This window comes from Sminthopsis crassicaudata, chromosome 5 (assembly GCF_048593235.1).
Source record: "Sminthopsis crassicaudata isolate SCR6 chromosome 5, ASM4859323v1, whole genome shotgun sequence".
Classification (NCBI taxonomy): domain Eukaryota; kingdom Metazoa; phylum Chordata; class Mammalia; order Dasyuromorphia; family Dasyuridae; genus Sminthopsis; species Sminthopsis crassicaudata.
Genome location: NC_133621.1, coordinates 284,366,842 through 284,389,281, shown reverse-complemented (window position 1 = coordinate 284,389,281; position 22,440 = coordinate 284,366,842). Strand labels below are relative to the sequence as shown.

Genomic DNA, 22,440 nt, shown 5'->3' with positions numbered 1-22,440 from the left:
ATCTGTCTATTATAGTATTTTCTTTTTAAGGTGACAGCGGGAATCATCAGCTATCTCCCTTTTTCTTCAAAGCAAAGTGGCAATACATTGACCCACAAATCAGAGTTAGATATGCTCATCCCCATTCTATAGAGCGGGATCTAAAAAAGCAAAGGGAGAATATGACAGCTTCTAGCAGCCTGTGAGTCACTGAGATTATTGCTTTGTTCATTACAGGAATCGGAGCATGATTGCGATTTAATCTGAGATTCAGAAGGCAAAGTCAATGGGTTGGTTGTTCATAGATACTCAATGATTTCTCTATGAAGTGTCTCCTTAGATACCGTCAAATGAAATGACCTCAAAGAACGATACTATGTAGTCTAGGAAATCAAGGCATTTATATATATTTCACTAACATATACACGGTAAGTATGAAGATAAAACAGAATAATTAAACTTTAAAGGAATAACCTTATTCTCTTTCTTCTTCATACAGCTACATAAAAAGAAAAAGAAATTAACTACATATTTTCCATCCTGTCTCCCTTCCTCCCCACCCCGTATCTGTCTCTTTTTGTCTATCTCTTTCTGTTTTCTGTCTCTCTGAATCTTTGTCTCTGTCTCTGCCTCTCTTTGTTTCTCTCCCTCCTTCTTTCCTTACTCCCTCTCTCCCTCCTTGCCTCTCCATTTCTTTTCCCCCTTTTTATATCTGTCTCTCTCCCTCTCTGTGTATTTATTTCTTACGGACTCTCTCTACACTTATCTTCCCTTTTCTTCCTCTTCTCCCTCTTTTTGTCTGCTTCTCTCTTTCCATCTCTTCCTATGTCTCATCTCCCTCCTCTCTCCCTTTCCTTTTACCTCTCTCCCACTTTCTTACTCTCTGCCTTATATTTTTCCTGCCCTCATTCCTTCTAATCTTCTTTCATGTCTGGTTGGCAGTGCCACAATATCACCAACACCCTATAAAATCTTCAAACAGTTTTCAGCTCATTATCATCCAGTGCTCTACTCCCACCAGTCTGTTGCCAAATCCTGTTGGTGGTGTTCCTTTTCCCTTTGTGACTGCAGAATTCCCTTGTTTATTTACATCCCAACTGAAGGTACAGTGGAAAGGTCTGAATCTGAGTCACCATTCCACCTCGGACATATACTTACTACCTGTAACACCTTAGACAGATACTTAATTTTCCTGAGTCTCAGTTGCCCAATTTGTAAAATCAGGGGGTTAGATGAGATGGCTTCTGAAGGGCCTTCCACCCCTACATCTAAAAACATATAAAACGCTTTCCATCATCTAAGTCTAAACATCTACAAAACGATGAAATTGTATTATTATATGCTGCTCTTCTTTGTCTTCCTCCTCCTCCTGTTCCTCCTCCTCTCCCCTCTGGCTTCTGCCAAGAAACTGAGCCTTTAGCCACATCTATTAGGCTTCATCCCACCTTTTTTTCAAAGCAACTCCAAGTACAGACATCAGACTTTTTCCTCTCCTGTCACTCTGACCTTGTCAAATCCACCCCCACTTTTGGTCTCGAGGTCAACCTCCTGATGCCTAGGATTAACTTCCCTTTCTCTGCTTCAAAGCCCTTTCTCGGCAACCCCCACAATCACATAGACATCTTGTTCTCTCTCCTTTTAATCCCCTTCCTTACCCCTTTCTTTTCTCTGGGAAAATTTTTCTCAACATCTATTCCTTTAAATCCTTCCATTCCCAACTTGGACTTTTCTTCAAAGTGGCAAAATCCTCTCTTTTCTTTCCATCCAGATAAATTGATTTTTCTGAACTAACTGGAACATGGGAGCATAGAATGAAGTGGGAGAGACCTTTGAGGTCTTCAAGTCAACCCCCTCATTTTACAGATGAGACCCATAGAGGTCATGTGACTTGCCAGAGGGGAGGGCACCGAGATAATGGGTAACAGACTTGGTATTTGAGTACAAAAGCTTCTGATGACAAATCTAAGGAGCTCTCTTTTGCATCATGCTGCCCTTTCCTATTTTAGAGCTAGAAGAGACCGCAGAAACCAACATATCCACCCCACTTTACACAGGAGGAAACTTGGGTCAAAAAATAAAGTCACATTTCCCATATAATGGAGTTAATAGCAGAGTCTGTATTTGAACCCAGAACCTAATGTCTACCTCAATGTTTGTTTGGTTTTTTTTTTGTTGGTGCTACAGAAAGAGCACTGGATTTGAATTGTGAAGTCTTGCATTTAAAGCCCAGCTTTTCAGTTTACTATTTGTGTGATTCCAGCTAAATCACTTCTCTCTGAGCTGAAGTTTTTTTCATCTGCAAAAAGGTAGATGGCTTCTAGAGTATATTCCAGGTTGAAATCTATAATCCTAGGTGTGTGAGTAACCTTAGATAAATAAGCAAGAAACCAATTATGAAGCATCTAGAGTTCTGAGAATGATACTAGAAAGACAAAAAAAAGAAAGAAAAAATGAGTTTACATTCCACTGTGGGGAAAGAACAATTTAAAGAGAGATTAATGTATAAGAAATGCAAAGAGAGGAGAGAGGGATAGAGAGACACATGGAGACAGAATAGGCAGATGATGTAGAGAGGGAGAGAGAGATAGAGAAAGAAAGAGAGGGAAGGAAGGACAGGGAGAGAGAGAGAGAGAGAGAGAGAGAGAGAGAGAGAGAGAGAGAGAGAGAGAGAGAGAGAGAGAGAGAGAGAGAGAGAGAGAGAGAAGGGGGGGGAAGGGGGGAGGAGAAGGAAGGAGGAAGGGAGAGGGAGAGGGAAAGGGAGGGAGAGGGAGAGAGAGGTGGGTGCTAACAAATTCTGGGGTCTCAGTTCCTCCTTTGTAAGAAGAGTTTAGACCAGATGACTTCTAAGATTTCCTTCATGTTTAAATCTATGATTCATTTATCCCACTTCTTCAGATCTCAGTTTCTTCTTCTGAAAAAAATGAATAGGTTGGGTTAAATGACCTTTAAGGTGCCTTCTAATATTATAGCTAAGCATATAACTTACTATATAGCTTCTTTGGATCTCAGTTTTCTCCTCTGTAAAAATGAAGGCACTGGAAGAGATGACCTCTAAGCTTCCTCTTAGCTCTAAATTTGTGACCCTCCAACCCACCATATGGTTCACTTTTAACTTCCCACACAAATTCTCAAAAGACATTTGCTCTCTCAACCCTGTCCCCACAGCCTTTGAAAGATATAAATCTACCCCATTCATTGTTTACCTGTGTGCTAGCTGCTAGTTCACTCTGTTCTTGTGTCCCTTCTGTTGACACATACTTTTTTTTTTTATTTTTTGTATCAGGCTGTCAGCTCCCCAAAACTGAGAGGCCATCCCCTTTAAGCCACTTTTTAGAGTCCCCTATGCAGGTAATTCCTTTATGAAATTTATGATGATGATGATAATTATGATGATAATAAAGACTGAATATCCTGTGTATTTGTACATGTTTACTTCTAGTCAGAAGCACCTGGTTAAAAAGCAACTTCCGAGTGCTCTGATCTCTCTCTAACCAACCAGGGGTCCTTGCAGTAACTAAGCCCATTTCTCACCTGGCTCTAGATTCTGCACAGCTAATCCAAGCAAAGAATTCCCTTTGAAGTTCACTGAAGCATAACTCATGGGAAGTTCCACAGAGCAAGGAAAGAAAAGAAAATCCTAGGCTTCTTATTCTGCTTGTTTCTATATTTCTGTGCACAACTAGGAATCCCACAACTTCAAGCAAAGGATCATGGATCAAGTTGGGAAGATGTGGCAGCATCTGGCAGATGGCCAGCTTGGGGAGTGAAAGTATAACAGAAGGTTTTCATTCCCTGAAAGTCATCATATTTTCTCCCAATTCCTTGAGATTATAAGCAAGTGGCTCCCAAACCATAAAGTATGTCCAGGGGGTTAAAAACCATTTACTCAGCAGAAGACAAATTCATTCTTTGACTATGTTACTAAGATCTTTTTTGTTTTACATATACAAATCCATATACATGTATATACATACATTCATAAATGAGAGCATATGTTTGATATTGTAAGGACTTCAGAAGTTATATACTACAGATACTGAACTTTATAGAAGAAAATGAGAAAATCAAAGGGATCCAGAGCTGCAATGAATCTTGATAATCATCTACATCAACCTTGTCCTTTTATGTTTGAAACTGAGACCCAGGGAGATTTAATGACCTGCTTGAGATCACCCAGATAATTGGTATCAGAAGTCAAATTTAAGACCAGGTTTTGTGACTTCAATCTATTGAGCAAGAGAGATCCTCTAAGAGTTGGAAGTACCTTTGAAAGTCATTGAGTCCAGATTCCAGGCTGAACTAGGAGTTGTCTCCAAAACAGTCCCACCAGCAAGTTCCTGCTATGTTCCATTTGTCAACCTCAGAAGAGAGTACATCTGGACAATATGGCTTCCAGCTCCTCTCTAACTCTTAATCTGTAGTTTCCTGATCTATTTTGGAGAGATTAAATTTTCATGGAATTCTTTCCATAAAGTTAAAATATGCCCCTCTTCTAAAATTAAGAAATAGCCCATATTCACAGTCCTGCTTCTATCTTTGGAATTTTTCAGATTAAGTCTATGATCTCCTTATTCCAATTAGTCAAAAGATCTATGATCTCACTAGTTGGGCTATTTCCTTCAATAATTCAGACCTCAATCTATCCATGATTGACCATTTCTTGTGTCATTCATTCATATCTTCTAATAAATTCACTGCTTGGGGCCTACTTAAGTGCCAGAGGCACCCTTGCCATGAAAGATATCTGACATTTCTATGGTGTATTACAGTTCATTTTATGTGAGCCTGAGAAGAACCCTGTGAGATATAGGTTACTGGGTTGATCGATAAAGGGGGAAAAAGCTATGAAAGCTTACTTTGAAGATCCCTCAATTTTTCTCAATGATGTCAGGAACTAGGTTATCTATTCTCAGTGTTGGATTTGGGGATGAAGAAGAGATTTTGGAAGGAGGTAAGGAGCTGATCAAAAAGAAAAGAAAAATGGAGTTTAAGGAGTAGCTAAGCTTCAGCTAAGATTTCTAGTAAGTGAAATCAGCTGAATCTCATAATCTTCTACAGTGCTACTAAGCAGTCTTGGAATAAAAGCAAAGAAGTCATAGAGCAAAGAACCCTGGGGGTTGCTGAGGCATGTGAATCCACAGAGCAGGAATGACAGGTCAGGGAGGCAAGAGTTTTAAGGTAATAGTTAACAAGAAATTGGCAGCCCAAGACTGAATATGGTGCCAAAAAGAAGTCAGGACAAGGAAGCTGGGCTGAAAGAAGGCTATGGTAAGGACAAAGAATAAGGCTCAGGGTCAGTGAAGGCAAGAGTGATCAAAGATTTGGAGCCTGTGGTCAAAGAATGGAATTTGAAAGCATTGAATCTTGAAGGAGGTACAGTTCTGAAACCTGGTGAGGTAAATGCATACATGTTTACAAGATGCAGGAGAGTTGGCAAAATGGAGTAAGGAAAAAGTCAATCAGTCAATAAGCATTTATTAAGTATCTCTTCTGTGCCAGGCCCTGTGCTAAGTGCCAAAGATCCAAATCTCTTCTTCATCCCCAACTCCAACCCTGACAGACAAGGAAATAAAGAGCAAAAAAGATAAAAAAGGATTTGTTAAGAGTAATATTGCTAAGAAATCAAGCCCAGTATTAAAAGCTGGATCCTTTACTTTTAAAAAGTCTGTTGTCTTTATTCCTGAGCTAAATATGACTATTTCACCCTAACTTCTAGGAGATTACAAAATCCCAGGACAAAGAGCCTATGTAATCATCTCTGTGTAGTACTTGGCATGGAGATATGCCCAATATAGTAATGAAAATGTCCTGTAAGAATAGTGAGCTCTAGTTAATTTACTTTGTCAGCATTGTGTGCTATTCTGGGCACCACATTTTTAGGAAAGACACTGAGATAAGCTGGAGAATGTTCAAAGAGGGGCAATCTGGGTAGTGAACCATTAACATCTTGCCATAAGAGTGTAAATCAAAGGAAGTATGGCACTTTACTTTGGAGAAGAATGGGACAATGAAGGGGAAGAGGAAGGAAGGTGATCATAATCTTGAAGAATTGAAAACGTCTTCCCTTACTCTGAATGACTTATAATGAAAATCTTACTTATACCCAGAGAAGGAACTGATTGTATCTGAATACAGATTGAAGTATTCTCTCTCTCTCTCTCTCTCTCTCTCTCTCTCTCTCTCTCTCTCTCTCTCTCTCTCTCTCTCTCTCTCTCTCTCTCTCTCTCTCTTAACTTAATTTTTTTTAGTCTTTTTCTTTATTTATTTAGAGTAGGAAATCTATGGTTTGTTTTTTTTCACAACTTGACTTTTATGGTAATGTTTTGCATAACTTCACAAATGGTTTCTTGTGAACTCAAAAACTTTAAAAACAAATGTAAAACATTTTTTGTTTGTTTTGAATATAACTGGGGGATATTAAATGAATAAAATAAAACATAAAACATGAAAAAAATGGCTTCCCTGACAACACCAAGAAGAAGAGTTACCCTGGCTTTGTTTGGCCAAAGAAACTGAGAACCTAGAAATGATACACAGAAGCATATGAGTGGGCAATTTTGGAAGATTATAAAGAAAATATTTTGAGCTATTGCAATGTGAAATAATCTTCCTTAGGAAGTAAAAAGTGTCTTCCTCAATATAGATTTCCAAGAAAAAGCTGGAAGATCATTTGTTGTGTATGTTTATAGGATTCGCTTTTCTTCATATATGGGATTACAAGATGATCCCATTCTATGATTCTGTGGGACCCAGTCAGTTTAGAAATATTCCTATTAATTCAGAATTCATTCAATCTTTCAATTCTTGGTTTTTGAGAAGTATCATAAAAGTTATTGAGAAGTATCATAAAAAATCCCATAGATCCTGCATTATAAAGGTTGTTTAGTGATTAATAGTTGGAAATAACTTTTCAACAGAATTTAATAAATATTTATTAATGCACTTCTACTTTTAAAGGTTCAAAACCTGAGTCATCAACCTACTAAAATTTCTACATTCTACAAAATGTGTAAAATAAAATATGTATGATTTCAAAGAAAACTTAGTTGCACTGAAATAGTTTTAAGATATATTTTAAAAAGCAAAAGAAGTTTACAAATCCTGCTCTGCTTTCTACAGAGTATTATGCTATGTCATGAGAGATAAAAAGTTGAAAGAGTTCCTGTCCTCCTGAAATAAAAAAAAAAATTACATCATATTATTAATATTGGGTCAAATCTAATTAGGTAAAATTTAATAATGATAAAGGAAATATCTCCATTCACCAAATCAATTGCATAAGTATAAGATGTTTGGAAGGGCAAAATCACTAGGTCATGTCAAAAAGATTTTGGGATTTTACAGGAGTGAAAATTTAGCATAGGTCAAATGTAGGAGTCAACTCAATCTGAGATTCCCTTAAGTATAAAGGTATCATGTCTAGAATAAAAAAAAAGGTAATTCTCCTATTATACCACATGTAGAATTCTAAGTTCCATTTTGAATGTAATATTTTAAGAATAACAAGGATAATCATGGAGGGAGATTATTTTCATTTCTCAACTGAACACTTTATAATTAAAATTACTTTTTTTTCAGCTGAATATCCTACTAAATAATTCCCTAAAACAAACATTTCCCCCCATTCCAAGGTCAAACATTGCAGGAGACAGAAATCAAAAGATGCTGGTTTATGTTGCCTCCAACACTACTTGTCTGAGTCTGGGCAAATCCATTTGTCTGCCTTCACCTGTATCTTTATTAAAAAGTTTAGGGAAGAAGGAAAGAGGAAGGATATTATGAGTCAGGCACTGTGCTAAATGCTGTACAGATATTATCTCATTTATAGGTGTTATTTTTATTTTTATTTCTATTTCATAGTTGAGGAAACTGAGGCAAAGAAAGATTTAACTTTTTTTTTTTTTTTTTTCTGAGGCAATTGGAGTTAAGTTACTTGCCTAGGATCGCACAACTAGGAAGTGTTAAGTGTCTGAGACCAGATTTAAACTCAGGTCCTGCTGACTTCAGGGTTGGTGTTCTATCCACTATACTGCCCCGAGAGCTTAATTAATTTGCCCAGGATCATACCACTAATATGGGACTAAGGCCAGATTTGAACTACTGCCTTCTTGACTTCGGGTCTAAAGTCTTATCCAATGGACCATCTCATTGCTGCAAGGGGATTGGAATAGATAGCAGCTGAAGTCCCTTTCAGTTTTAACCATATGATTCTATGATCCTATGCACTTACCTAAGTCATTTCAGATAGTCACATACTATCATTAGTATAATTCTGAAAATAAGAAATGTATTGAAGTAACTCCCTAGCAATTACAAGATCACTGACAAAGCTTTAAACAAATGACCTAGAAGATGGTAGGCAAATCAGCATCAGGAAGGAGACTATTCTGAATGAATGCTCAATGAGAGGGAGGAAGAAATTGTAAGGTTTACTGAAAGGGAGAATGATAATGACGAAAGAGATAATATGGAAAAAAATGTGATCCAATATCAAGCTAAGGCTAAAAGGTGATAATGATGGAAAACCTGGGATCTCTACCTTCGCAGCCTGAAAAAGTCTAAAAACCAAAGAAACACTTTATAAGCTTTGAAATTATGTTGACTATTGAATGATTGCATGTAGAATTGAATCTGAGGCAGTCAGATTGCTCATGATGTTTCAAATAAATAAGGAACTCTAAGAAAAGTATCTCTATTTCATATACATTTATTTGTTTTCTTAAAAAAATCTCTATTCAGTGGCATGTAGGGTCTCAACTTTCTATTTTGTTTTCTTCACATGTAAGAGTTTAGATTAGTCTTTTAAAAATAAGATCAGTATTGTGGTTTCCTAATTTCTACCTTCTTAATTGCGAATGTTTTAGAAGGGATTCTAGGTTACACAATAGGTAGTGTATTAAACCATGAATCAGGAATATCTGAATTCAAATCCAACCTCAGACCCTTATTAAATATATGACTCTAGACAGGTTTATTTAATCTGTTTGCTTCGGTCTCCTCAATGATAATAGCATCTACTTCCCTGGGAGTATCAAATGAGATCATATTTGCAAAGTCCTTTGCAAATCTCAAATCACTATAACAGTGCTCATGATAGTGATGATTATATCTCCAATGGAAATCAGAATCTGAATCTGGGGCTGGAACTCCAAGTGATCAACCTCTCCAACACGAGAATTTTAGATGGGAAAACAGGACCAGAGAAATAAAGTGGCTTGTCCAGGGTTACAAAGAAAGAGGCAAAGATATGAGGAATCAGAACATAAGGCCTCTTCCCTCCAAATCAAATACTCCTTCCATTACACTGGGTTGAACTGGGATGACTTTGGGTTCTTATCCAACTCCAGATCTGTATGATTCACTCATTAGTATCCAGGGGAAAATATTTCCTTTGAAGGATGAAAACTTCTCACCCCTACCTCCAAAGAGTAAGATACAAAGAGCTACAGTTTCAATGGCTACCAAACACCACACACCTAGGGAGCAGACAACAATGCTACAAGTTTCTTATTTCAGGGAGCCAAAGACATTTGCCAATCCAATGGGGGCACGAGTACAAGTGTACGATGTTTCCACTGTCAATGTCAGTTTCATCAGGTGGCTGGTGAACCATGGTAGAAGCAGTGAAAAGACCACATTTACTTTCAAAATGTAAGTGTATTTTATCCAGTATCCATTTAATGTTTCCACATGGCAAGACTAGCTAAAGTTTATATGCTTTACAATTTACAAAGCACTTTCTCTTAACGATTGCCATCCTGAATAGGTTTAAGAAACATTATTATTATTATTATTACCCCTTTTTTGCAGATGGGGATACTGAGGCTTACGAGAGATTAAATGATTTTATCCTAAGTGAAATCTTCAGATTCTTTGCTTCATGCTAACCTTTATTTGAAATGATACTTTCTTTGGTGGGTGGAAAGTGCAATCTTTCAGCAGGGGAATAAAATCCAGAGCAAGAACTCACAAGGTCAGAGATACTGTTAGAGACAGCTTTGAACACAGTTTGCAATCATGCATAACGTGTTAGCGGCTTGTCTTCTTGGAGGAGTAAGGAATTTGGAGTGGTTGAAAACAGAGATATGTACAGCTATGGAGAGTGCTTCCGAAAACTGTGTGATTTTGAGTTAGGTCTACATTTTGGCAGAATGTTGTGAACTAGAATTTGAACAGGGAACAATCGCTCCCTCCACACACCGCACAATTTCTTCTTAATGTGTGATATATCTAAAAATACAGGACATGGTTATAGAGCAAAGAGCTTTGCAAATAAAATTGAAGACTTTGAATTGAAATAGTAGCTCTGTAACATGGCACTTACAGCGTTGGGTCATTCATATCATTTTTCTAAACCTCACTTTCTCCATCTGTCCAATGAAATACTCAAAGATTTCTAAAGTCTCTTTCACCTCTCAACCCTTTGATCCTATTATCAGTAGTGCTTATGAGCTATTTTAAGAAATTTAATTGCCTCTATTGGATTATTACTGTCAAGATGCATGAAAAATCCCCCAATTCATTTTCAAGGATTGATATTGATTATCATTATTGTTCACAGCATGAAAAAATCAATGTCAGATTCTCTGAACCCAATTAATATTCTGGATTGTTCATATTGTGGTCCACTGTCATTCTGAAGCATTTACATTTTATTGTATTTGCTAATTGTTCCAATAAGGCTGTTCTTGTCTCCATGATTATACTCTAAGTTTCTTGAGGGCAAAAGGTCAGGTTCTCTATTTTGAGTGTATTTTTCACAGTGTATAATATTGTTCTAGACATGTGGGAAGCTTCAATAAAAGCTGAGAAGAAAAGGATCAGAGAGTGAGAAGCAAAAAGGAGAGGAGAAAGGAAAAGAGAGGAGTAAATTAGAGAGAAGATAAGGAGGGGAGGAGAAATGAGAGAGAGAGAGGGAGAAGAAAGGGAGAGAAAGGGACTTAGAGAGAAGGAGAGAGAGAGAGAGAGAGAGAGAGAGAGAGAGAGAGAGAGAGAGAGAGAGAGAGAGAGAGAGAGAGAGAGAGAGAGAGAGAGAGAGAGATATGGGGGACATGGAGAGGAAGGAAGGGAGGGAGGGAGGGAGGAAGAAAGAGAATAAGAATGGGGTTGGAGGAACAGGGCCAAAGGCAAAGGAAAATAATGAAGGCAGAATAGAGGGTTGAAAACAGCAAAGGAATCTTTTACCAAACTATGTCTATCATACTGTCTTTAGGACTAAACAAATTCCATTTCAGATATAAATAATAGGTACTAGTACAGCTATGTTTTAAGTATGGGTAAAAGACAACTAAAGCCACATGGAAATCACAATACTTCTTAATTATTTTCAAAATGGTTTGCTGCATAACTTGTTTATGCCTTGTGAAGAGGTACTAGAAACTACTTCATAAGTGAGTTGCCATGTTTAATTAAACCCTTTTATGAGGAAATATTTAAATATCACATTAGGCAGATAGATAATTTGATTAATTCACTTTCATTGAATGGTGATCCTAGTATAGGTAAGAAAAGATAGGAGAGAGGGACAACATATGACATCTAAAATTTGGGAACTAATGTTTCTAGGAATTGAAAAAATTTAAACATTAAGGTAAGTAGAAATTATTTTTGCCTAGGACAAACATCAAACACCTCACCTGGGAAAGTAGAATGAAGCACATTGCCATTTTGAAAGAGTAAGGGGAAAGAGGTGGAGACCCTAACAGTGGTTCACTATCTAGTACCTTTTTTTCAGACTAATGAATTTCTTTTTCAGTATTTGCTAAGCTCTATTGTTTCTATGCTGCTGAAAGATGATGGTGAGTTCTATCTGTACCTACAAAATTCAGGGTGCAAGCTAAATCCCTTATCACCTCGGTCTAGTTATGACTCAAAGCTTAGCTACAAATACATAGCCAGCTCTACATAACATGATATGTCAGCTTCCCAGCAATGATTCTATATCTTCTATATTTGGCAATGGTTCTTAAGACACTTATTTCTTACATTAGAACCTGAGGACATTACCACATCCACAGCATCTTAATATCAGATGTATTATTTGCATAAATATCTACTTCCGGGGATTTTGCTTACCACTCAAATATTGCACCAGCCTTTATAATTTTTGAAATTAAAAATGGAAGGCTCTCTAACATTAAATTATTTTTGTAAATGTCACCAAATGGAACCATTTCTTAAAGATCAACAGCATCATTCTGCAATATGCCTGAAAACTGAATGATATTTTTCTTGAATCATTTATATCATTTTTATTTATAAATTCCAGAGCCAACTAACTACGTACAGAGGAAGACAAAGCTTTATTTTGCATCACAAAGTCATTTGTTTACAATAAAATGAACTTTAAATGTATAATAATAGCCAAGTAAGATTTGAAAAGTGATTTATATAGAAAACTCATTTGATACCAACAACTCTTCCCCATTTTACAGATGAGAATACTGAGGCTGCGAAAATAAGTGATTTGCCTACAGTCATACAGGTAGTCAGTTTCTGAGGCAGGATTCAAATTCACGTCTTCTTTTTCTCCAGTTGCAACATTCTATTACCCCACCTCATAACAGTAGAGAGCAAAGGCTCTACCTTCAGAATGATAAACTACCCAGATCAGATATACCTGTACATACATATATAATGTGTATTTATATATACACACATAGGAGAGATTTTCCACAGTTAATGAAAATAAATTATAGTGTCTATTTTATAAATATAACATAATGTCATAATAGAGGCTGTAGTTTTAGTAATTGGGGCAACTGATCTTAGTCTCTATCCTCAAATTGCCTCATTGTTATTCTCTCTCTCTCTCCCTTCCTCTCTTTTTCTCTCTCTCCCTCCCTCTCCCCCCTCTGTCTCTGTCTCTCTGTCTCCCCCTCTCTCATATGTGTGTGTGTTTCTTTGTATCTTCAGTACGTATTACAGCACTTTGTAGGAATAGATGCTTAATAAGTAATTGTTGGGTTGAATTAGATTGACTATATATTTAATCTCCCAGGTACAATGTAAACTGCTCTTTTTTTTTCTTTTCTATCTTCACATTTCCAGAACTTTACACAGAGTAATCACTTAATACACATCCATTAAATTAAATCAAAAGTGAATTTCCTATCTTAGAAGGTGTAAAATTTTGGACTTAATATTCATTAGCACTGATTGAAAAGCTCAGAGATAATCCACACCCATTACTCACTTGGTCCCAAGAGCATTTTCCCAAATACTATCCTTATGCACATAAGGCACAAGTGACATTTTCCTACTTGGACCTCACGTAATACTTTCTATGTTCTAAATTTCTAATATTTTTTTTATTTGGAATCATCATTATTTATATATGTGCCCTATAGTTCCTATTACTGTGTATACTCCATGGAGACAGGTATAATGTTTTTCTTATCTTTGTGCACTCACTGCCCACACACATACATGATCCCTAAAAATGCTCTTTACATATAGTCAAAGCTGAATAAATATTTGACCTGAACTGAATCAAAATCTGTCAAGGAACAACCAACATTTATTAGGGCTTCCTGCAAAAGAGAGTTCAAACTAGCCAATTAATGAATTAACTCTTTCTGTTACCTTATGTGTTCAAATCCCAATTCTGACATTTATTGACTGTGGCCAAGTCACTTACTTGTCTGCATCCATTTCCTATTCTGTAAAATGAGGGGGCTATTCTACCCTAGGTCTACTATCTTAGGATAAGATTCTATTTTAATAAGACATTATGGGAATGGGCAATTTTTTTTTTCCTGGACAATAGGTAGACATTAAGGGAATTGATGGCTAAAACTGAATTTGTTTGATTGACTTGGGATAGCTCTGGAGCACCAAAGACTTGCCAAGTGAATTGGTACACTTTTCTTCACTGAATAGGTGAAAGTTAACACTATGAGACTTACATCAATGGCAATAAAGTTGAGAGTTGAGTGTGAAAAGAAAGCATGGGGTTGAAAATAAGTCACAAGAGCCAATGCCTAGAATTAAATTGCATTTGTTAGAGCCTCCAGCTCTTATATTGACTAGAGAAATGGGAAGGTGGTTGCTGAAGAGGAGTGACCGGTTGATCAATTTACCATTGTTTTTCCAAACTAAGAAAAGTACAGATATAATTTCTTCAGTGGGCAACTAGATGGCACATGGTTAGAGCTCTAGACTGGGAATCAAGAAATCTCATATCCCTGAATTTAAATCTGGCCTCAGACACATAACCAGCTCTGTGACCCTGGACTAGTCATTTAACCCTGTTTGCCTCAGTTTCCTCAACTATAAAACGAGGTGGAAAAAGAAATGGCAAATTTCTCCTATATCTTTGCTAAAAAACAACTGAAAATAATAAGTCTTCAAAACTCTAACCTTTACTCATAATTCTACATGGGATACTGAGATTCCAATAGAGAGGCAAAATTTTGTTCACACTCTTACCTCTCTGTTCAGTTGGTTCTTGGGTTTAAGATCCTTATTTAAAAATAGGAATAATGGACTTTAGACCCTCATGTAAAAATAAGATTTTTTGGTCTCTGTTGGGGTGTGAGCTAAAATGTATGCCCTTGCTTGAGCTTAATATTAGAAACATGGATTTATGGGTGCCGTTTAAATAAATCATTATTTACTGACATCTTCTATGATAAAGCATTATGTTAGGCACTTTGGGATTAGTATATAACAAATTGAAGGTATGGCCCATGCCTTGATAGAACTTTCAATCTCATTGGAAGATAATTCTTGGGTTAAGGTTAGGGTTGGATTTACCTTTTTTTTTATTTTTTTTATTTTTTTTGGTGTGGGGAACTCCCAGAGAGAAAAAACAAAAACACCATCAATGAAATTTGAACCTGTTCTATAACTCAATTCTATTAATAATAATACTAGCTAACATTCATTTAATGAAGTTTGCAAAGTACTTTATATGTATTATTTCATTTGGTCTCAGAGAGACATTTACACATGAACAGTTAACCCAATAATTGGACAGTCAAATGAGTGGCCTAATTAATAAGTACTTTGCAAGGAAGGAGTATGGCCTTGTAGAAAAACCCCTGACTGACTGGTAGAACAAGGGAGCTAAGTTCAAATACCTATATAAACCTGGCAAGATACCCCATCTCTCTCAGCCTCAGGTTCCTTATTTGTAAAATAAGACAACGGAACTAGGCAGTCTTTGAGATCCTTTTCAGTTCCACGTCTGTTATATTATGATCAAAAGAAGTAGAGACCATTGAGGGGGAAGGTTGGAATGGGAGGATAGATTAGGACAGTCAGGGAATGCTTCTCTGAGTAAATAAGGATTTTAACCTGGGCTTTAAAAATCATGAGGTTCTAAGAGTATGTAGTGAAGGTGTTATGACATGTGGAGATAATGGCATATGCAAAGGCAAGAGAATTAAAAAAAAAAAAAGAAAAAAAAGGGTTATTTTCTGGAGGAAATTAATAGATCAACCTCATTCCTGTAGAGGGTTCATGTCAGAAATCTGGAGCATGAACAAGTTGGAAAAGTAGGCTGAAATAAGACAGTGGAGGCCTTCAAAAAGCCAAGCTAAAGACTTTTTTTTTTTTTTTTAAATGAACATAGGATCATTAAATTCAGAGCTGGAAAAAACCTTGGAAATCAGCCAGTGCAATCATTTATTTTATAGATAAAGAAACTGAGGCTTTCTCAAAATCTTATATCTCCATGTTAAATACCAAAACAGGGACTGAGTTTGAATGAATAGAGCCCCTAATTTTATTTTATTTTATTTTATTTTTTTTAAATTGGGAGAGGGATGTCTCAAGAGACAGAGACTGGAGACAGAGAAACTTCTTCTGTAAAGAAAATGGCATATAGTTTAGGGACTAACTAGGTGATATTGATCTAGAAGAGTTATAGAGAAAATGGAAAGGGAAGGATACATGTATGGTGTGTCACTGAGATGAAGCCACATTACTATCTTTCCTAACATATACTAGGATTATAGGTTTAGAATTCAAAAAGGTGTTTACAGGCAATGCAGCTGTGTGCTAAGTGTTTAATCAATTCTCCAAAACATTAACACAAGGAATTTTTAAAAATGAATCAGCATTACTAATATTTTCTCCATCACTTTCTTAAATCCAGAAAATCTACAAAAGAATAAATTGAGCCCAGATTTATAGTGTTTGCCAATTTCCAAAAAATAAATACTCATTGAAAATTTAACAATCAAGTCTGTTGAGGTGGGCCATCATACTCTTGGAAATCTAGTTCTCATTTTATAGAGGAGGAAGCGAAAGCCCAGGAAGGTGATAACTTGTCTAAGATAACATAGATAAGAAAACACAAAGCCAATATTCTGACCCAAATCATCTGACACCAAAGTGTCACTCTTTCCAGTGATTTTTCCACCTTGCCTCAAATTCCTGTGATATCTGCTAGGTTACTATATTAATACACAAAGAATGACACAAGTAATAACAAGTCACTCCATGATACTCTTTCAATATTCGCTTTAACAGATTATCTAAAAATTGCTACTTTCAATCATGTAAGATTATAATGAACTCAGTGAACTCTAGAAGCCTGACCTGTATCTGCTAACTACTTTCTGTTTTCTGAGAAAACTGATAATTCTGAACATTCCTTTTTTTCTAAGATAAGAGCAAAGATATTGCTTTTTCCTTTTTATTTTTTTCAAACCATGACCTCTCTTTGTGATATTTTTACACCATATTTAGATAATAAATGCAACTATCAGAATCAGGCATATATAATTCTAGAATTTAGGTACCATGTAATTTGCTTTGCTCAATAAAGCTAATTAAGTAGAAGAAGCATATAGACAAGCACACATATCTAACTATTTTGATTTGGAGATTGTAAAACTTTGTTTTTGAGAATCCCACATTGTTTTTGTACACACAGTAATATGGAAATTGTCACATTACCTTCTTAGAGCAAGGGGGATGAAGGCCACTTTAGTTGACCTAGAGACATGTGCAAACAGGTCAAGTAAATTATCCCTTGACAAGCCACCATTTTTCAGACGCCATTTTGCAAAGGACTGCCAATATCTTGAAATGTCAATAGAAAACTTCCATAAAACTTCAGATATTTTCAAAGCACTGAAGTTTTATGATTGATCTCTTTTTAATTTTTTCAACATTACTAGGATCCATCATTAATTTAAACTTTACTACAACTAAAATATTCTGTTGGAGTTTAACAAAGTTCCCATGCAAAAAAAAAAAAAAAAAGAAAAGAAAAAGAAAAAAAAAAAGAGTTAAGTTCTACCAACAAATTAGATGAGAGCAATATGAAAGCATAGATTTAGATTTCAAAGAGGACTAGGACATCTCAGTCCATTCATCTCATGTTACCGATTAGGAAACAAGTTTGTTTTGACAATCCAGTCATTTGGTCACACAGCTTCCACAGTTTATTATCTATTTATAATCAATGCCTGGGTCAGATAGGAAAATATTGCTCCAAAAAGACAAAGAAATTAAATCCCAGCAAGCAGAACAGCAATACTGACTCAATTGAGCTCCCTATTTGTCTTGCCATAATGGTATTTGGAGGAGAAGATTAATTATAGAAGGGAAGTATGATTAGAGTACAGCTTGGTGACATCCTTGAAACTTTTCTGGGGAGCAAGGCAAGAAAATCAACAACAAATGAAAAGGGATAGGCTTTATCAGTACCACAATAATAAATCATTTTAAAATGGCGTCTGAGCATGGTGGTGCCTTATTAACAGCAATTCTATACTCCAGCTTAGTTCAAAGATTCCTGAATTTGTTTCTTGAATTTCAAGCTGCCAAGTAGCCATTTACTGTCTAGAATAAAACCACCTAGAAAAGAATGACTTTGTAGAACTTCTCCAGAATTGATATTCAAGAGTATTTCCATTTATTTTGCATGAAAATTGACATGACAAAGTGTCACAACTCCATTTCCCCAAGAGGCTGATTCTTTATAAACTGGGATTTTATTTATGGACCCATCTTCGGAAGGAATCCGGATGCTTTGACACTTAGGGTAAGGCTGGTGATTTGATCTAAGCAAGATCTACCCTTACTCACTCATAAATACAGATTTTAAAAACCACCACTGCACAGTTAAGTAGTGATATATATAACTTAATCTGATTTTAAACAGGGAACACATGACAAAGCAGGAAAGAAGAGTGAAATCAATTTTAGGAGAGATTAGGGAGCTGTTCCTTCATTTTTCTCTGATTGTCTATAGACCAAACTCACACACTCCAGAGTCCTCCCTGCTACATCCATATAATACCTACAAAGAGATTGAATTCTATAATTTCCACAAGGTAATATCAGAGTAAAATTGGAATAAGCGCCTATTGTTTGCAGCTATAGTTATGATCTGCAGTGCTTCAAGAAGTCAATAAAGCTTCCTGGCCTGAATCAAATGGAAGCAGACTTTTCTGAAATAACTTGTGTCAGGCAGGAAAAAGCAACATCCAGGTAGAAATAATTACTGGCCACCCCCACTCCCAATGTTATTACCACTTGAAAGCTAGCTAGAATGAGTCCTAACAACATTCTGTTTAGAAAGAGATATTACAGAACGACCATTAAAATGCTTTATTCCACTCCTATTACCCCTTAAAGTGGGAATGCCATTATAGGCCTTTTCCCTGTATTCTTCAGTGTCTGAATTTAATCATTTCAGAGAATTGATTTATAACTATGCAATGCCCATTATAATCTTGAGGAATAACACTTGAGCAAATATCAACATGAAATTTGCATTCTATTTTATACACGTATGGCTATAGCAACATATATCTTCCTATGCCTACTATTAAATATTTCTTAGTACACTGATGATTCATGTACAGTTTGCCTTCTTGAAAACCTGAGCTGCTCTTAACCATTCCTATCCAGCCACAAGCTATATAAAAGTCTACTTACATTAAAATTCTGCTGTCCACACCCCACATCCAGCCCCCTATCTTCCAAATTCAGTCTCTTTGATAATCGATTTCGGTGTCAATTATTACCTGTCTAACCCATCCTGAAACTTTTTTTTTTAATTTCTATGGTAGTAAATCTTTATTTAAAGGCTTCAGCACAGGAGGACTGATTTCAATATATTCTGTCAAAATAGTAAACACCCAGAGAGGTGTGGATTCTTCTGCAAATTGGCAATGAGATGAATGAAAACCAGATTAGACAGATTAAAATAACTTTTACTCATTTCAGAAACTCACTATTGCTTTAAGTAAATAAAGATCATTATCTTTAAGTGGGGGTGGGGGCAACCCCCACCATCAAGAACCTATACTTTATTATTCTTGTTGAAAAGTCTCTGTTTTGAAATCGATTTACTTTTTAAAAATTAATTATTTTATTTTTTACATTTTTAATAATCTAATTTCTTAAAGTGCTCTGAAAAGACTTTCATGTTGATATTTACACAAGGATAAAATTTCAATTAAAAATATTGAGCTGTTGCTTTCACAATAGTACCACTAATGAGATAGGGGGTGGGAAGGAAACCACCTTGATATTAGGAATTTCTTCCCTTATTAGAAGACTATTTTTCCCTGGGGGCAATCCATGTAGTCAGTTCAAAATAAAAAATCATTAGCACTTTGCTTAATAAATAGCCCCCTGCCCTCTGTAGTCATCTTTGTGGCGGAAATAAGTGTATGAAGGTTATAAGCAAGAAATGACTTCTTGGATCTTCTTGGATATCTATTCTTTCATCATTATCTTCTTAGCTAAGTATGTATACATGATAATATAAATTAACAATTTCTAATGGAACAGGGGAAAGTGTAATCTTCCTGATCTGCTGAATTTTGTTCTATATCCCATGGCCTCTCAATTACATGAGTTCCTTTCTAACAGTCTTCATAATACTGGGACGTCCAAGCCCCATTAGGTAACACACAAGCAGAATGGTCTTCCCTGACTCGAAGATGAGATAGAGCCCCCATTTAAAGCCCTTCCCTCAGATGGAAACAAGAGGACTGGTTACCTTTCATCCAGCCACCACACATTTGCCTCTATTGCTTTTAAGTAGCTGGGGATAATAATGTGGCAGCCAAAACTCAATCAAGAAAACTCCTAATTTTTTGCTGGTTTGTTGTTCTATCTTATCAACACATGTAGGTTGAGGAAACAATCACCATCCATTTAGTTCTAAAGGGAAAGCTTTTAATTGTCAATCTACAAGCATATTTCAGGCTGGGTATCAGCCAGGTTATGGGCAAATGTAGGCGAAAGAGACCCCCCAATATCCTCCGCTTTACTCCAAGTGACAGTGGACCCGCTATAAGAAAAAGATAGCTGTTTGTGGAGGCTAGCTTGTTCCATACCATTAACTCAGAACAAAACATATTTTTAGTGGGACAGCAGTGTTTACTTGTAAGAACTGATGAATTGCATAGCACCATTTATCACGAGCAGACAAAGGCATCCAGGAGCAATTCTGGACATAAATCAAGGTGCATGCCCCTAAGTGAAAAAAAAAGGACTACTTAAGTCCCTAAAACTGTATAGATTGGGGTCAGCCTGGTCATAGCAACCAAGAGCGGTCCTCTGGGCTCCAGGAGGACCTAGCAACCAACAAATGAGCTCAGATCTCTTTTCATCTCCATTGGTGTGAAAGACAAAATTAAAAAGATTAGATCACCCTGCACCCATGACAAAGGACTCCACAATGAAAAAATCATCTCTCCCCTTTGAATCACATCAAATAAATAACCTTCATCCCTCCTATAATGAACAACTTTCAAAGTAAATCGAATCTCCATAGGGCTGCTTTCCCTAGCTTTTCCTGGATTTACATGACAATATCACACAGGAAGCGCAGAAAGGGGCTTGTAAATGGGAAATCCAGGATCCAAATGCATCTTGCGCCCACTGTATATTTCAAGTATTCCAAATCACCTTCCCTTTACTCTTCATTGGAACAATGCATTCTATCCCAAACAAGCACAAGGCTGTTTTTTTTTTTTTTTTTTTCTTTTTCATGATGGGAGATGAAAGTTTGAATGCTATGATTTGGGGTTTTTGTTTTGCTTTGTGGTGGAAGGGAGGGGAGGATAATCCTGAAAATTGGGGGGAAATGGGGTCCTTTTTGGTGTGTGAAATCTGAAGGATGCAAAATGACTTAACCCCCATATTCCACACCTCCAGTAATTTTTTCCCCCTTTTTGGATGACAAAGAATTCTTTTCTTTGTACTGGCTAGGCTAGATTCTTTGTTCTTCCAGCAAATTTTCAGGCTCCTCGTGTCCAAAATTTTGCTAGGTTGCTTTGGAGGAACACACATTTGCCATTTTTTCATTCATTATCTGGCATTTCCTTGAAAGTATATGCATTCTCGGTTGGCATTATAAAAACAGGAAGAACATTTTATGAATTTCAGCATGCTCCGTGATCACCTTAGCATTCACCCTCTCTTTTCTTCTCTTCAAACTCACCTGGACACTGGAAATAGGGAACTAAGCTATCAAAATAATGCATATTTCCCCCTACCCCAAAACTCCAATTTAATGCAGAGTGTTCCAAACCCAAAGGGTTCAAATTAAGGAGGCTTACACCTCCGAGAACAAACAGAATCGCATAATTTCATCCTTCTGCAGCAGCTCACGTAGACAGGGACCATTTGAACCCAGCAGGGTTCCTCATTAATTTTTAAAAGTCTCTGACCCCGGTACAGTTAAGAGTGTAAAAATAATTAGAAATTAAGGATGAGAGAACACTGCTTTAATATTCCATGGTGCCGCTAGATGCTGGATCCCCTGACCATAGCTGGGGACATGCATTAAGCATCCTTAAATAGGACCCCCCCAAATCAGAAATTTAAACCGCTTGGTGAATGTCAGGAAAATTGATCATCGCTCCATCCAGCAGAGATCTTGCCTGGATTCCACTCCTACCCCCCGCGACTATAGTAACACAAAGCATTGAGATTACAGGTTTGTAGACACAGAACAGAACGGAAGAATAGTTCCCTGATAAAATATTGCTATTCAAAGGCACATTTGAGACCACACCATTTCTAACCCATCAGTAAGGACACGGCGTATTGAATTCAAAGGTACAAAGAGTCTTTCTTACCTAAAACTTGTCAGAAGGAAGGTCCTTCTCCATTGTTGTCACCTCCAGTGCCCCCTCCTGCCACCATGGAGACTGGGTCTGCTGTGTTTACGGCTTCCTTGCCACAGTTACAGCTGTGATAGTAATCTGCCCCGTGTAGAGAAGCGAGGAGGAGTGGATAGGAAATAAGAGTGTGTGTGTGAGAGAGAGAGAGAGAGCGAGGGAAGGAGAGAGAGCGGGAAGGGAGGGGAGAGAGAGAGAAAAAGAGAGAGAGAGAGAGAGAGAGAGAGAGAGAGAGAGAGAGAGAGAGAGAGAGAGAGAGAGAGAGAGAGAGAAGAGGAGCGAAGGGGGAAGAAGAGAAAAGAGAGAGAAGAGATAAAGAAAGACAAGGAGGAAGAGAGGCAGATAGAGAGAAGAAAAA

General features: G+C 36.8%; 1 long non-coding RNA gene across 9 annotated transcripts in view; it reads right to left on the bottom strand.

The window, feature by feature from the left end:
• Positions 1 to 22,440, bottom strand: part of LOC141544785 (uncharacterized) — a 178,793-nt gene that overhangs the window by 99,463 nt on the left and 56,890 nt on the right. For all 9 annotated transcript variants that reach the window (XR_012482800.1, XR_012482801.1, XR_012482803.1 and 6 more), the window contains one exon: positions 22,041 to 22,166. This is a non-coding gene — a long non-coding RNA (uncharacterized LOC141544785). The remainder of the gene's footprint in view (positions 1 to 22,040; positions 22,167 to 22,440) is intronic.